This window comes from Phascolarctos cinereus, unplaced genomic scaffold, assembly GCF_003287225.1.
Source record: "Phascolarctos cinereus isolate Bilbo 61053 unplaced genomic scaffold, phaCin_HiC Scaffold_5;HRSCAF=322, whole genome shotgun sequence".
NCBI classification, from domain to species: Eukaryota; Metazoa; Chordata; class Mammalia; order Diprotodontia; family Phascolarctidae; genus Phascolarctos; species Phascolarctos cinereus.
In genome coordinates, this window is record NW_027555958.1 from 234,909,033 (window position 1) to 234,923,063 (window position 14,031).

Sequence of the window (14,031 nt, forward strand, 5' to 3'; positions counted from 1 at the left end):
AGTGCATCAAGTGTCAGATTTAGAGTCAGGATGACTCATCTTTCAAAGTTCAAATCTGGCCTCACACACTTTCTGGCTGTGTGACCCTGGGCAAGTCACTTAACCTTTGCTTCAGTTCCCTCATCTATAAAATGAGCTGGAGAAGGACATGGCAAGCCACTGTTGTGTCTTTGTCAAGAAAACCCCAAATGGGGTCATGAAGAGTCAGATATAACTGAAACAACTGAACAGCAATGGACTTCAGGAGAAGAAACCAACCCCTGCTGCCCCACCCCCATTCCCACCTGCTACCCAGCTCACACATACACACACACACATACACACACACACACACACACACACACACACACACACACACGCACACACACACAAGAATAGGAAGAGGTACCTGTAACAACTATGGGATAGGGCTCTGCTCGTCAGGTCTTATGTTGTTTTTTTCCCCTACTACACCATATTCAATTACCTGCCAACCAGTTTATTAGTCATCTATGCGAAGTGTGTTCTCTCTTCTTATCTACCTCTTCCCAAAAGGAAGGAATTTGATTGTGAGAGTCTCTAGTTAAAGAGATAACTGGACCAAGAGAGAATGGTTTTCCACAACAGTGAAAAGCATGACTTAAATGTATATGTGTTTGTGTGTGTGTGTGTATTTGTATGCATACACACGGATATGTACATATGTGTATATACAGATATGCATGTGTACATGTATGTATAGACATATATATCTATAGAAAAAGAAAGAAATATAAAAAGGTATAGATGCAGCTCTATGATAGTATGGTCTTGGGTCACAGAGGATAGGAGCTAATGGGTAAGAGAAGATGGAATGGAGGTTGGGGAAGGAGGGATGGTAGTTATTGAAAGTACAGGCCCCACTTAGATCACAGAATATTGGAATGTAAGTTCACTGTAAGTAGGGGCTATTAAATTTTTTTGTATCTGAACAGTGCTTGGCATATAGTACTCAGTTAACAAATATTTATTGATTGACTGATTTCTAGAAATTCAGAATTGAAAGGAATTTGGAGATAATCCAGACCAGGGATGAGGAACCTGCAGCCTCGAGGCCACCACGCCTCATCTAGACCAAGCTGGCATGTCAGGATTTAGAGTTAGAAGGGACTTTAAAGGTTATCCAACCTAGTGGTTTCCAAACCATAGTAATTCCCTACTTTTCCTTCCTTCTTTCCTTTCTTCTTTCTTTCCTTCTTTCTTTCTTCTCTTCCTCCTCCTTCCTTCCTTCCTTCCTTCCTTTCTTTTTTCTTTCTTTCTTTCTTTCCTTCTTTCCTTCTTTCTTTCTTTCTTTCTTTCTTTTTTTTTCTTTCTTTCTTTCTTTCTTTCTTTCTTTCTTTCTTTCTTTCTTTCTTTCTTTCTTTTTTCTTTCTTTTTTTCTTTCTTTCTTTCTTTCTTTCTTTCTTTCTTTCTTTCTTTCTTTCCTTCTTTCTTTCTTTCTTTCTTTCTTCCTTTCCTTCTTTCTTTCTTTCTTTCCTTCTTTCTTTCTTTCTTTCTTCCTTTCTCTCTCTCTTTCTTAATTTTGTTTATGCTGAACTTGATTACCAAGTGCAATGAGCATTTTCATTCACATAGTAGAGCAGAAGAAGAGGATAGTACATGAAACTTTAAATCTCTGTTCTGTACTGCTGGCTTTTCTTTTTAAGTATATAATAAATGAAGCATGTAATGTTAAAAAGAAGAAATTGAAGAACAGTTAGGGATAACTCCTGCAATACAGGCTCATTAGACACTTCTCTGAGAGGGATAGAGGTACTGTATCTCCTTTGGTTAATGATGAGAAATCAGTCAACACAAACATTTATCAAACAGGTAAATGTTAATATATAGGTGATTTGCAACCACTTAGAAAAGAATGTAATGATCAATGTGAGCCAGAATGGATTCACTGAGAATAAAACATGACAAAAAGCCTCATTTTCTTTTCTTGATCAAGGGAATATTATAGACTGCGTATATTCTAAATTCAAGAAGGCATTTGGCAAAGTCTCCTGATATCCTTGCGAATGAGATAGAATGGCATGGGCCAGATAATAAAATAATACACTTAGGTGTATTAAAATGGTTTACACCAACCTAAAAGGACACGTCTGATGGGGCATTCTGTCATTGGCCTTGATTTTGCCAACATTTTAGTCAGTAACTTGGATAAAGATAGAACATGTTTATCAAATTCAGAGATGACAGAAATTCAGAGGAATGTGTAACATATTCATTGACAAAATCAAGAGCCAAGAAGACTTCAATAGGATTAAGTGACGGGTGGAATCATAGGAAGCAGGATGTAGTGTAGAGGTACTGTTGTACAGTGAATAGATTGGTGGACATGGAGTCAGAAAGACTTAGGTCTGAATCCTACTTCAGACACTTAGCAGCTATGTAATCCTATGCAAATCACTTAACCTTTCTGAGCCTCAGTTTTCCTATCTGTAAAATGAAATTCGACTCCACAGCCTCTAAGGTAATTTCCCACTGTAAATCTATGATCTTACAGTAAGATGAATTTCAACAAGGATAAGTCCTCTATTTCATTTGGGAAAAAATTACATGAGAATAGAGATAACAATAGTACTAATAGCTAGCATTCATTTTATTTATTTAATTTATTTATTTTATCCCTTTAAGGTTTGCAAAGCATTTTACAAATACTATCTCATTTGATCCTTACAACAACCCCAGTAGGTAGGTACTACTGTTATCCCCATTTTACAGACGAGGAAACTGAGACAAATAGAGTTTAAGTGACTTGCTTGGGATCACACAGCTAGTAAAGCATCTCAGGATGTATTTCAACTCATCCTCTTGACTCCAAGACTTTGTGCTACCTAGCTAGCTATGCAGATGGAGCTTAACCACAGTTGTGAATAAAACTAGGTGCTTTTCATTGACTGCGAACTCAAAATGAATCAATGGTGACTGGACAGTAAAGTTGATGTTATCTAAAGCTGTGTTAATAGAAATAGAGTATCCAGAGTAAGAGATGATATCCCACTTAACTGCTGTGATCAGATGACACCTGCAATATCATGTTCAGTTCTGGGTTGCACATTTTAAGAGGAGATTGACTGCCTAGAAAGTATCCAGAAGATAATTATCGGGGTGAAGAGACACAAACACATAATGAACAATTGAAAGTACCTTGGTACAGTAGGTGGAGCACTGGTTTGGGGGTCAGAAGACCATGGTTTCATTACTGTCACATCACTTATTATCCATGAAAGCTTGAGCAAATGCCCACACATCCCTTTAACTCAGACTCCTGAGCCGCAGTGAGACAGTGTAGTACAGTGAATAGAGTGAATCTTTAAACTCAGGAGACCAGGGTTCAAATGCTACCTCTGTCATTTACTACTTGCCTGACAGTGGGCCACCAAGTATCTCACCTCTGACTCATATTGGCTGTGTGATCCTGATCAAGTCACTTTATGATCTTCTTTTCAGAAACTGCTCCAGACTGTCTGGACTTTTATATCCCCAGCCCAATGCCTTTTCCCTTGGGAGATGCCTCTGTGACCCCTTCCTCTTGCTGACGAATTCCTGGCCAGAACCTCCATTTGAGAAAATGCCCAGGTCATGCGTGCTCCCTTCTCTCCTGGCTGCATTTCTGGCTCTAATCCTAACTCTCTGAACTTTCACACACTGACCCGAACTAGGTACAATACCCCACACCCAACCCCACCTTCGCCCTGCTTTTCAGCTCCCTTTTATGTGTTACTTTCCTCCTTTAGAAAGTAAGCTTCTTGAAGGCAGGGACTGTCTTTCTCTCTGCTTTCATTTATATTCCCAGCACTTAGCACAGTCCCTGGCACATAGCATTTAGTCCACGTTTATTTATATATCTTTATCTATCTTTTCAGACCTCGGTTTCCTTATCTGTAAAAGGAGGGGTTTGGACTAGATAGATGGTCTCCAAAGTTCCGTCCAGCTCTAAAATCTGTGATTCTGTGAAGAGTTTGGCCCTCTGTGATCCCAGGACCCATAAGATGAAGGGTTTGCATGAAGTGATTAAAGAATCCCTTTCTACCTTTAAAACCTTAAAATGTCCTTATGGTCTCCCTATTGATTAGACTTATTTAATCTAAAAAAGAGAGGACTTGAGGTACAGGGGTGGGGATAGCAGTAGAGAGATCACAGACTTGGAGTTAGAAGGGATTTCTGAGGCCCATCTAGTCCAACCCTTTTATTTTCAGATGAGGAAAGTGAGTCCCAGAGAAGTTAAGTGACTTACTTAAGTCATAAAGCCAAGGGAAAAAACACAATTCAAACTAAGATCCTCCGAGTCCAGAATTAGTGCCCTTTCTTTTTCTGTGTGTGCATGTATATATGTATGCATGCATGTATATATGCACACACATACACATGTGTGCATATGTATGTATGTATGTAGTGCCCTTTCATTTGCTGTCTCATACACATGTGCATACATGCAGATATATCCACATGTATATGTATGTGCATGCATGTATACAACACATTGTACACATTTATATGCACGTGTATGTATATGTACACACATGTATATACATGTGCATGTGTGTACTGCACACATGCATACACACATGCATGCATATTTATATATACACATAGATTATATACATATACATCTGTATATACATGTATACATATACACACAGACATAGATGTGTGTGTGTGTGTGTGTGTATGGCTGACATGTGGAAGGATTAAATTCTGTGTAATTCCAGTGAGTAAAGGGACTAGAGCAGCAGGGTGGCAGACATTGCTTGAACCAAAGACCACACTTTCTCACAATTAGAGCGCCTCAACAATGCAATGTGCAGCTGCTTCATTAAGGAGTAGGTCCCTGTCACTGGGAATGTACAGGCAGGGACTGGACCATCTGTCAGAGATGCTGCCAAGGGGATTCCTGCTCTGGGTGAAAGATGGAGCTCCATGACCTCTAAAGGCTCTTCCCACCTCTGAGATTCTATAATTATATGATTCTTTCTCCACTCCCCAAACCTCTAACTTGGCTGCTTTCCTGAACTGCTCCAAGGCTCCAACCTGAGGTAGAACCATCTGAACCACAGAAGTGATTCTTCTGTGAGTTTATGAGAGACAGTGCCATGTTATGGAAAATAGGTTGCACATGGAGGTGGGGAGAGACATGAGTTCAAATCTGGCCTCCAAGATTTATTCATCAGGTTACTGTGGACTAATTGTTTGAGTTCTCTTAACCTCAATTTCCTAATTTACACCACAGAAAGATCTGAGCTCAGGTCCTTCCTGAGACACATACTGTCTATGTGACCCTGGGCAAATCACTTAATCTCTCAATGCTTTAGGCAAATCTCTAAGAATATTAGTTGCAGGGAAGGTACCATTGGTAGAGGAAATTCACTGAAATCACAGTATAACACTGCACTGTCTGCATCACAGGACTATTGAGAATAAAATGCTGGGTGAACTTTGAAGGGCTGTGGAAATGTGGATTAGCCCATGCAGTGCTCTCTTTTACATGATTTCAAGAGAATTTTATTGTTACTGCAAATATTTTCAAACTCTACTGCCACATAATCTGGGGCTTTCATAGCATCCGCAGTCATTCTTAAGTTAAAAGAGGGCACCTCTTTTTTGCCTGCATATCCATCCATCTCCTCAAACTCACAGAAACCTGGCTTCTCCCAAAAGACTCTGGATAATAATAATAAGGTGGCATTTACATGGCAACCGTAAGGTTGGCAAAATGTCTTACAAATATTTCATTTGATCCTCCCAACAATCCTAGGGAATAGGTGCTATTATTATCTCCATTTTACAAATGAGGAAATTGAGGCAGACAGAAATTACTTTCCCAGGGTCACACAGCAAGCATCAGAGGCCGGATTTGGATTCAAGTATTTATGACTCTAGGTTCAATGATCTATTCACTGTCATCTTGCCACATCTTAGCTGCATCCCTGGCTACCATCCCTGGTACTCTATGTACCTACTCTAAAACCCCACCTTGCCAGGCCAAGAAAGATATGCATACTTCTTGCTCCTTGCTATCATTTCCAGACTCTCTCACTAATAATAATATGGTTATTATTAACAACAACAATAACAACTAGAATTTATACCCTTAAAGGTTTGCAAAGTGCTTTACAAATGTTATTTAATTTGGTCATCACAACCCTGGGATGTAGATGGTATTATTATTCCCATCATGCAGTAGAGGAAACTGAGGTAGACAGAGGTTAAGTGACATATCCAGGGTCATGCAGGAAGAATCTGAGACAGGATTCAAACTCAGATCTTTCTGACCCATGTGTGCCACCTCTATAACAACAACAAACATTTGTATAACACTTACTACCTGCCAGGTACTGTGCTAAGCACTTTATAATTATTATCTCATTGGATCCTCACTAAAACTCTAGGGGATAAGTGCTGTTATTATTATCCCAATGTTACAGATGAGGAAACTGAAGAAAATTGAGGTTAAGTGACTTGCCCAGGGTCTTACTTATGAGTAGCATCTGAGGCCAAATTTGAACTCAGGTCTTTCTGACTCCAGGCCTAACACTGTGCTGTTCTCACCATTACTCCACAACCTTTCCTTATTTGAGGTTTTCCTCTCCCTCACTCCCTCCATAACCTATCAATTGCCAAGACTTTTCACTTCTACCTTCACAACGTCTCTCGCACCTTCTGTCTTCCTACATGGCCACCACCCTACTTCAGCCCCTGATCACCCATCACCCAAATTATTATAACTCCCTGCTTCCAGGGTCTCCCCTCTCCAACCCAAGCTCGTTTTGGCTGACAGATTGGTGTCTTGAAGCAAGTCTCTGACCATGTGCTACTCCCTTGCTTATGAAACTCCTGGACTGGGGCAACTAGGTGGCAAAGTGGATAGAGCACTGGCCTTGGATTCAGGAGGATGTGAGTTCAAATCCAGCCTCAGACACATAACATTTACTAGCTGTGTGACCCTGAGCAAGTCACTTAACCCCCATTACAAAAAAAAAAAATTCCTGGATTGCTCTAGGATCAAATATAAATCTTATTTGACATTGTAGTCCCTTTATAGTCTGGTTCTAAACTCTATTTCCAGTCAGACTATACATTACTCCCCCTAAAACATTCCAAATTCCACCCAAACTAGTCTAGTTTTCTCTCATATGTGAATGGCATTCCATCAAGCTGTCCCCTAATGCCTGGGGTGCATCTCCTCCTCTCCACTTCTTAGAACCCCTTTAAAGGTTAGGGTTAAGGGTTAACCCAAGTGCCACCTTCTTCAAGCAGACTTTCTCAATTTTCCCAGTTGTCAATGACACCTAAATTATTTTGAATTTATTTTACATATGTCTTAGATTTATCTGTAAGCATGCTGCATTTCCCCAGTATATAAACTCTTTGAGAACAAGGATTATCTCACTTTTGTATTTGTACACCCAGCTTGATGGTACCCCCAGAAAGGGAGCAGTCAGAGAATCTGCTCAGGGTTGAAGATCTATCACTTTCTTCAAGAAGTCTTTCCGCAGCCTTTTTTATCTTATTACCTTTTCTCTAAGATTAACTCCAATTTATCCCATCTATTGCTTCTTTGTACATAATTCTTTGTGGATTTTCTCCTCCATTAGACTGGACGCTCCCTGAGGGCAGGGATTGTTTTTTTGCCTTTCTTTGTATCTTCAGCATTTGGCACAGTGTGCGACACACAATAGGCATTTAATTCATGTTTTTGTTGTTGTTGTTGTTGTTGACTTGACCATCACCAAAGCATTCTCCCTGACCATGGAATATCCCATGATCCTTTAATGATTCAGTCTAGTAAAGGAAAGGAATGTCATACAATATCCCAAATCACAGAGAATACAAAAGTCATTTATGTTTACCTTTGGAATTGCATCACATGATTTCTTTTCCTTCTTGTTTTGTTTTGCTTTTTGACAGCTTTAACTCCTTAATTATCCATAGCTATGCCTGCTTTTTTGGATGATTTTACAATAAGCATAGCTTGCCAGGTCAGAGAAGAGGCAGGATAGAACTGGGGAGGGTGTGGTTAAAAGTAGGGCAGTGAGGGTTCCCTACTGTGTCTAGACACTTGGTGTAGATCATCTACAAAGTAAGTAATTGGGAGTTGGTCACATAACAAGGAAGTGTCAGGGCCTGGACCTTTGATGCTGAAGACCATGCTGTGATGCCAGAGGACAACATCTGGAAAGAAAGTAGTGTTGGAGGAAGGATGGGAAGGGAGCTCCTGAGAGAGGAGGGGTAGGGCTTCATACCTGATACACAGGGAAAATCAAGTGAAGTGCCCGGCATGTCATTATCAGCTTGAGTGATATTCACAAACACTTGCCTGTGAGAGCCATCGAGAACATCTGTCACCAGGCACATTGCTAGAACGGGCCCCGGGAGAGCAGGGAGAATGAACAGCAAACCCGTTTTAAAAGTACACTTTGGCATTAGCAGGGCTCAGCCTTTGTTGTCATCAACACTGCTTACTGGGTGAGAATGTTATTCTCCAGGGAAAGAAGTGGAGGGTGGGGAATGATGCTGGCCTACCCATCATGACTCTGTCCCCCATGCTAGAAGGTAACACTGGATCACTTCTCTCTCTTCTACCAGAAATGATCCTGGAATGTGTCTCACTCCCATTCTGGCAGGAAATCAGGCCTGCTCTTCTGAATCTCCCTGGGAAAGGGCAAATAGGAAAGGTTTGCCCTGAGCCAATGTCTTATTTTCTCCTGGTAGAGCTCAGCCCTCATCTGTTACCCCTTCCCACTTCCAGGGATCACACTATTGATGCCACACTTGATGCTGACACCTGGTTGGCCTTAATTCTTTCGTAACTTAGAAATCTCAAGCTCAAGCAAACCATAGCAACAGAAATTATAGGCATCTGATGCTAGTATATAAGCTTTTCAAAGTATGGCTTTCACCCTAATAATGTAGCATAATTTTCATGACACCCCCATGAGGCCATCATGGTATATGGCCCATGACCCTATAGTCAAGAAGACCTGGGTTGAAATCCTGTCTCAGACACATATTAGCTGTGAGACCCTGGGCAAGTAACTTGACCTCTCTAGGACAGAGTTTTCCTCATCTGTAAAATGAACTGGTTGAACTCTGATCTCTAAGATCATTTACAACTCTAAATAGATATTATGTCCATTTTATAGATTAGAAAACTGAGGCTGAGAAAGGTTAGATAACTGTCCTAATATCACACAATTAGTTAACAGAGTTAGAATGAGTGCTTTTTCCAAGATACCATACTCTTATACCATTAGTAATTAGCAACTAATGAGCTTCCTAGCTAGCATGGGGCATGGGGCAGGTGAAGAATGGTTAGTGTACTCTGGCCAGGGATTTGCCTACTGAGAGAATCTCAGGGAGATTTTACAGCTTTCTTTTCTTCGATTCAGCCTATTCCATCACCACCAAAAATAGGGGGGAAACTCAGATTCTGTTTTGCAAACAGGGCCCAGCTGTGGGCCATGTAGCTGCCTTCCCATGAGAATACTATTTCATGCTCCCAGCAGAGAGGAAAGATGGGTACAGAAAGGATCTCATAACACTGCCCTGCCCTGGGGAAAAGAAAGGAATGTCTTTCATCAATGCATTGATGAGTCAGTGAGTTTGTGTTTGGTAATCTCCCATCTTCCTTTCTGTACCTGGTTTCCTGAATATTGGGATCTGCATCTAAAATCCACTTTCTTTTCATTTTCTTTCTTTATTTCTTCTTTCCATCCTTTTATTTCTTTCTTTCTTCCTCTCCCTGCCTTTTCCTCTTTCCTCTTCCCTCTCTCTCCTTTTCTTCTTTCTTTTTTTCTTTCTTTTTGTCTTTCCTTTCCTATTCCCTCCCTCCCTCCTTCATTTCTTCCTTCTTTCATTTCTCTCTCTTTCTCTCTCTTTCTCTCTTTCTCCTTCCTTCTTTCCTTCCTTCTTTCCTTCCTTCCTTCCTTCCCATACCATTCCAATCTCATGCTCTGAGACCTGGCGGGGTAGGAAGATGTTTGATAAACTGATCCCTGCTATAGTATTAGCTGATGTTGAATCTAGAAACTTGAGATCTTGGGGCAACTAGGGGGCGCAGTGGATGGAGCACCAGCCCTGCATTCAGGAGGATCTGAGTTCAAATATGGCCTGAGACACATAACATTTACTAGCTGTGTAACCCTGGGCAGGTCACTTAACCACATTGCCTAGTTCCCCACCCCCCCCAAAAAAAACTTGAGATCTAATGTGGTACTAACTCCTTGTATCACTCTGGTCAAGTAATTTTGTCCTTATGGGATTGCATTTCTTCTTTAAAATGAAGATCTTGGATGGGATGGTAAGTCAAACATTCTTTGTTCTTTGGTTCCATTGTAAGGATTTAAGGTACTCATAATATTTAGAATTAGAAAACACTTTAGAGTCTATCTAGCCTAACCTGGTCATTTTATAGATAATGAAAGGGGATCAGAGATGTTACTTGCCCGAGGACACACACCAGCAAGTGGTAGAGCTAAGATTTTAATCCAGGTCTGCTGAATCCAAATTTCATCTCATGCTCTCAGAATGCGCCCAGGGACATTCACATTTCCATGGGGAATCCTGGAAGCCCCCGAAGGTCAAAAGCTTTTTGAAAACCCCAAAGGAATAAATTGCTAATAGTGAAAATTCAGATACTGTGACTCAATTAAGTGAGGGATATTTTTGTAAAGGGGTCCTCTTCACATCAAAGAATAGATATCTTTCTGTCCCTCCTGATAAGGTCGATGCTACCAACCCACAACCCTCATCAGCCACATGAAGAGGCACATCATTCAGTCACATATGACATGGGTGTCAGTAAAGAGTGATTAATTTCCTGTGTCATTCTGGTTTTTTTGTTGTTGTTTTTTTCCCAAAAAAAGTTCTGGCTGGAGGAACTGCTGAAGATCAAAATAATTAGCAAATGCAAAGACACAATAGAGTGACTGAAACCCTTTTCTTTTGAAAATGTTCTCCCCCCCTCCTATCCCCAGGAATCAAGCACCAGCCTCTCATTAGTTTAAAAATGTGTTTGATTAGTTTGGGGTTTTTGTTGTTGTTATTTATTTTAAGCTGGGAAAGTACCAAAGGAGTGTTTGCTGGCAGGAGGAGATTGGAACCAAAAGAATCTTTGAAGGCAGGATGGGTTGGGGCCCAAGGAATGTTTGAAGACACAGGTGAGTGAGGCTAGACCCCAAGGAATGTTTGCAGACAAAATATCCTTGGGACTCAAGGAGCGTTTGCAAATTTAAGAGGTCAGTAAGTGAGGGAAGGGGGCAGGGGAAAAGCAGGGGTTTCGGTTAGAATGATTATTCAGACTCAGCATAGTACAATGGGCAGAGGACACATGTTCTTGCCCCAGCTCTGCCATTAACTCATTATATGGCTCTGAGCAAGTCTCTACTCCCTTGGTCTCAGTTTTCCTCTTGATAAAATGAATGAAGTGGACTAGATGATCTCCAAGGTCCCTTCAAGCCCTAATGGGCTATGATTTAATAACCTCCTTCTCTGAAATGAGGGACATTAAGTAGATAATCTCTAGGGCCCCTTCCAGCTGCAAGATTCTATGATCTTTTGTTCTTTCTCTCTCTGCTCCCTTCTTTGTGGCTCTGTGACAGACACCATTATCCCTTCCACATTGCAGGGGTTCGGGGCACTCATGATCTGGAAAATTTGGCCCTCCCTTCACAACAGAGAAAAAGTATTAATTTTTTTTCTTTTTTCTTCCATGGGGTGTGTACAGTATCTTATTGTAAAATTTGAGTTAAATATTTGTTCATGAGTTTGGTGTCATCCAGTGGCTTTTGAGTGTCATCTGAGGCTTCTGCAAAACTCCCCCAAAAATCCCATTTAATTTCTTATACTGACTCAAGATATATCAAAACCATGATGGGAGAAAGACCCAGTGTGGAAGAGATAACTGTACATTCAGAGGATCGTAGAGTTAGAGGTGAAAGGGACCTGAAAAGCCATGTAGTCCAACACCCTCGTTTTATAGATAAGGAAACAGGAGCTCAGAAAGATTAAGCCCAAGACCACATAGCTAATAAGTGGTAGAACTGAGATTCAGACAAAGGTGTTCTTACTCCATGTTCAGCCCATTTTCCATTTCCCATTGCTTCTCTCCAGGAAGCACACTGTGAAATGATTTTCCAGGCACCACAATTATAAATTCCTAAAATTTTAGTAATCTAAGGAATCTTAGTGGTAGTAAGAAGATACCTAGCTATCCTTGATAAAATCTCATCACTAGTTTCCAATGAATGACATCCTTGGGTCCTAGGATTGTTAAGCCACTATCAGTGATATCTAAAAGATGGAAAATGGGAAAGGTATAACATTGGAAAAGAGAAAATTTTCTGATTTTCATGTGAGGAAAAAGGGAAGAGAACAGAATCTATTAAGTATAAGCCAGTGAGTCTGACTTTTTTTTTTTTTTACTGAGATAATTCTCCAATGGATCATTAAAGTCATGCTTGTTGAACATGAAAATAGAGAAATGGTGGTTCCCAAGAGCCAGAATGTTTTCATCCAACACAGGTCATTCAAGACTAACCTCAGTTCTTTTTTTGGATAGGATTCTTATTATTTTTTTATGAGGCAATTGAGATTAAGTGACTTCCCCAGGGTCACACAGCTTGTAAGTGTCAAGTGTCTGGTCTGAGGCTACATTTAAACTCAGGTCCTCCTTACTCCAGGGCCAGTGCTGTATCCACTGTGCCACCTCGCTGCCCCTTGGATAGGATTATTAAACTCATAGATGGCATATGGGGAGGGAGACTACTATGGATGTAGTTTACTTAGATTTTAGCAAAGCTTTATAGTATAGTACATAGTATTTCTTATTATTCTATGGAGAAGATGGAGAGGTATGATTTAAACAGATAGTACAATCAGATGGATTCAAAACTAGTCAGATGAACTCAAAGAATAGAATTGTTAATGGTGTGATGACAGTGTGACAGGAGGTTTCCAATGGAGTACCCCCAGCAAACTGTGCCATTTAACATCTTTAGCGATGACATGGATAAAAGTGTAGATGATATGCTTATAAAATCTTCATGGAATACAGTTCTGGGTAAGATAACTAACACATTGTTAATAATCAAGCTCCAAAGGGATCTGCGTAGGCTAGAACATTAGGTTGAATTTAATAAGCTAAAATTCAATAAGGAGGAAAGGTAATAAGGGAACACTTTCTAAACAGTAAATCATTATAATATAAATATTATATAAATTGATATTAATATTACCATATATTTGTTGGGCTCCTCCCCAAAAAAATGTGTCCTTCAAAACCTGGCTAAACAAAATAATCAGAAGTGGGAAATCTGCAATTGAAACTACTCCAGGAGAAACTTTAGACTTGTCTTTGACTCCTCCCTCTCCTTTACTTCCCACATACAAACAATGGCCAGGTCCCTTAATCTTAGCTCTGTAGCATCCCTAAAATCCATCCTTTCTACTAACCTGACAATCACCCTAGTCCAGGTCCCTTGGACCGCTGGAACAACCTCCTCATTGGTCTCCCTGCCTCCCCTCTGTCTGCAGCCATCTCTAATCTATCCGGTTACTTAAAGAATATTCTTAAGGTGTAAATATGACCCTTGCCTACAAGCCTTCAGTGAATCCCTATTGCCTCCAGAATGAAATACAGACTCAGCTGGGCATTTCAGGATCTTCAAAAAGTGCTTCCAACCTACGTCTCCAGCTTTCTTTCACTGGACCTCCCTTCATGGACTCAATGGTCTCCAGCCAAATTGGATTACTTGGTATTCCCCTCCCATTTGTTCACCTCTACTCATTCATGTAAGTTTCCACTATATCTGAAAAGTACTTCCACCTCCTCCTTGACCCTGACCATATTTTTACTTCTTAAATTTAATTTTTTCCTTCAAGATCCAAATTGGAAAGTACCACCTCTCCCATGAATCCTGCCCTGATTTCCCCAAGGGAAAGTAATTGTTCCCTCTCAATAGTTCTTAAATTATTCCATCTAGTAACAATAAATCACTTTTATATGGTACTTTATGGTTTATA

General features: G+C 40.4%; 1 protein-coding gene across 1 annotated transcript in view; it reads left to right on the forward strand.

Moving 5' to 3' along the window:
- LRFN2 (leucine rich repeat and fibronectin type III domain containing 2) overlaps window positions 1-14,031 on the forward strand; it is a 346,234-nt gene that overhangs the window by 286,474 nt on the left and 45,729 nt on the right. The window lies entirely within an intron of this gene.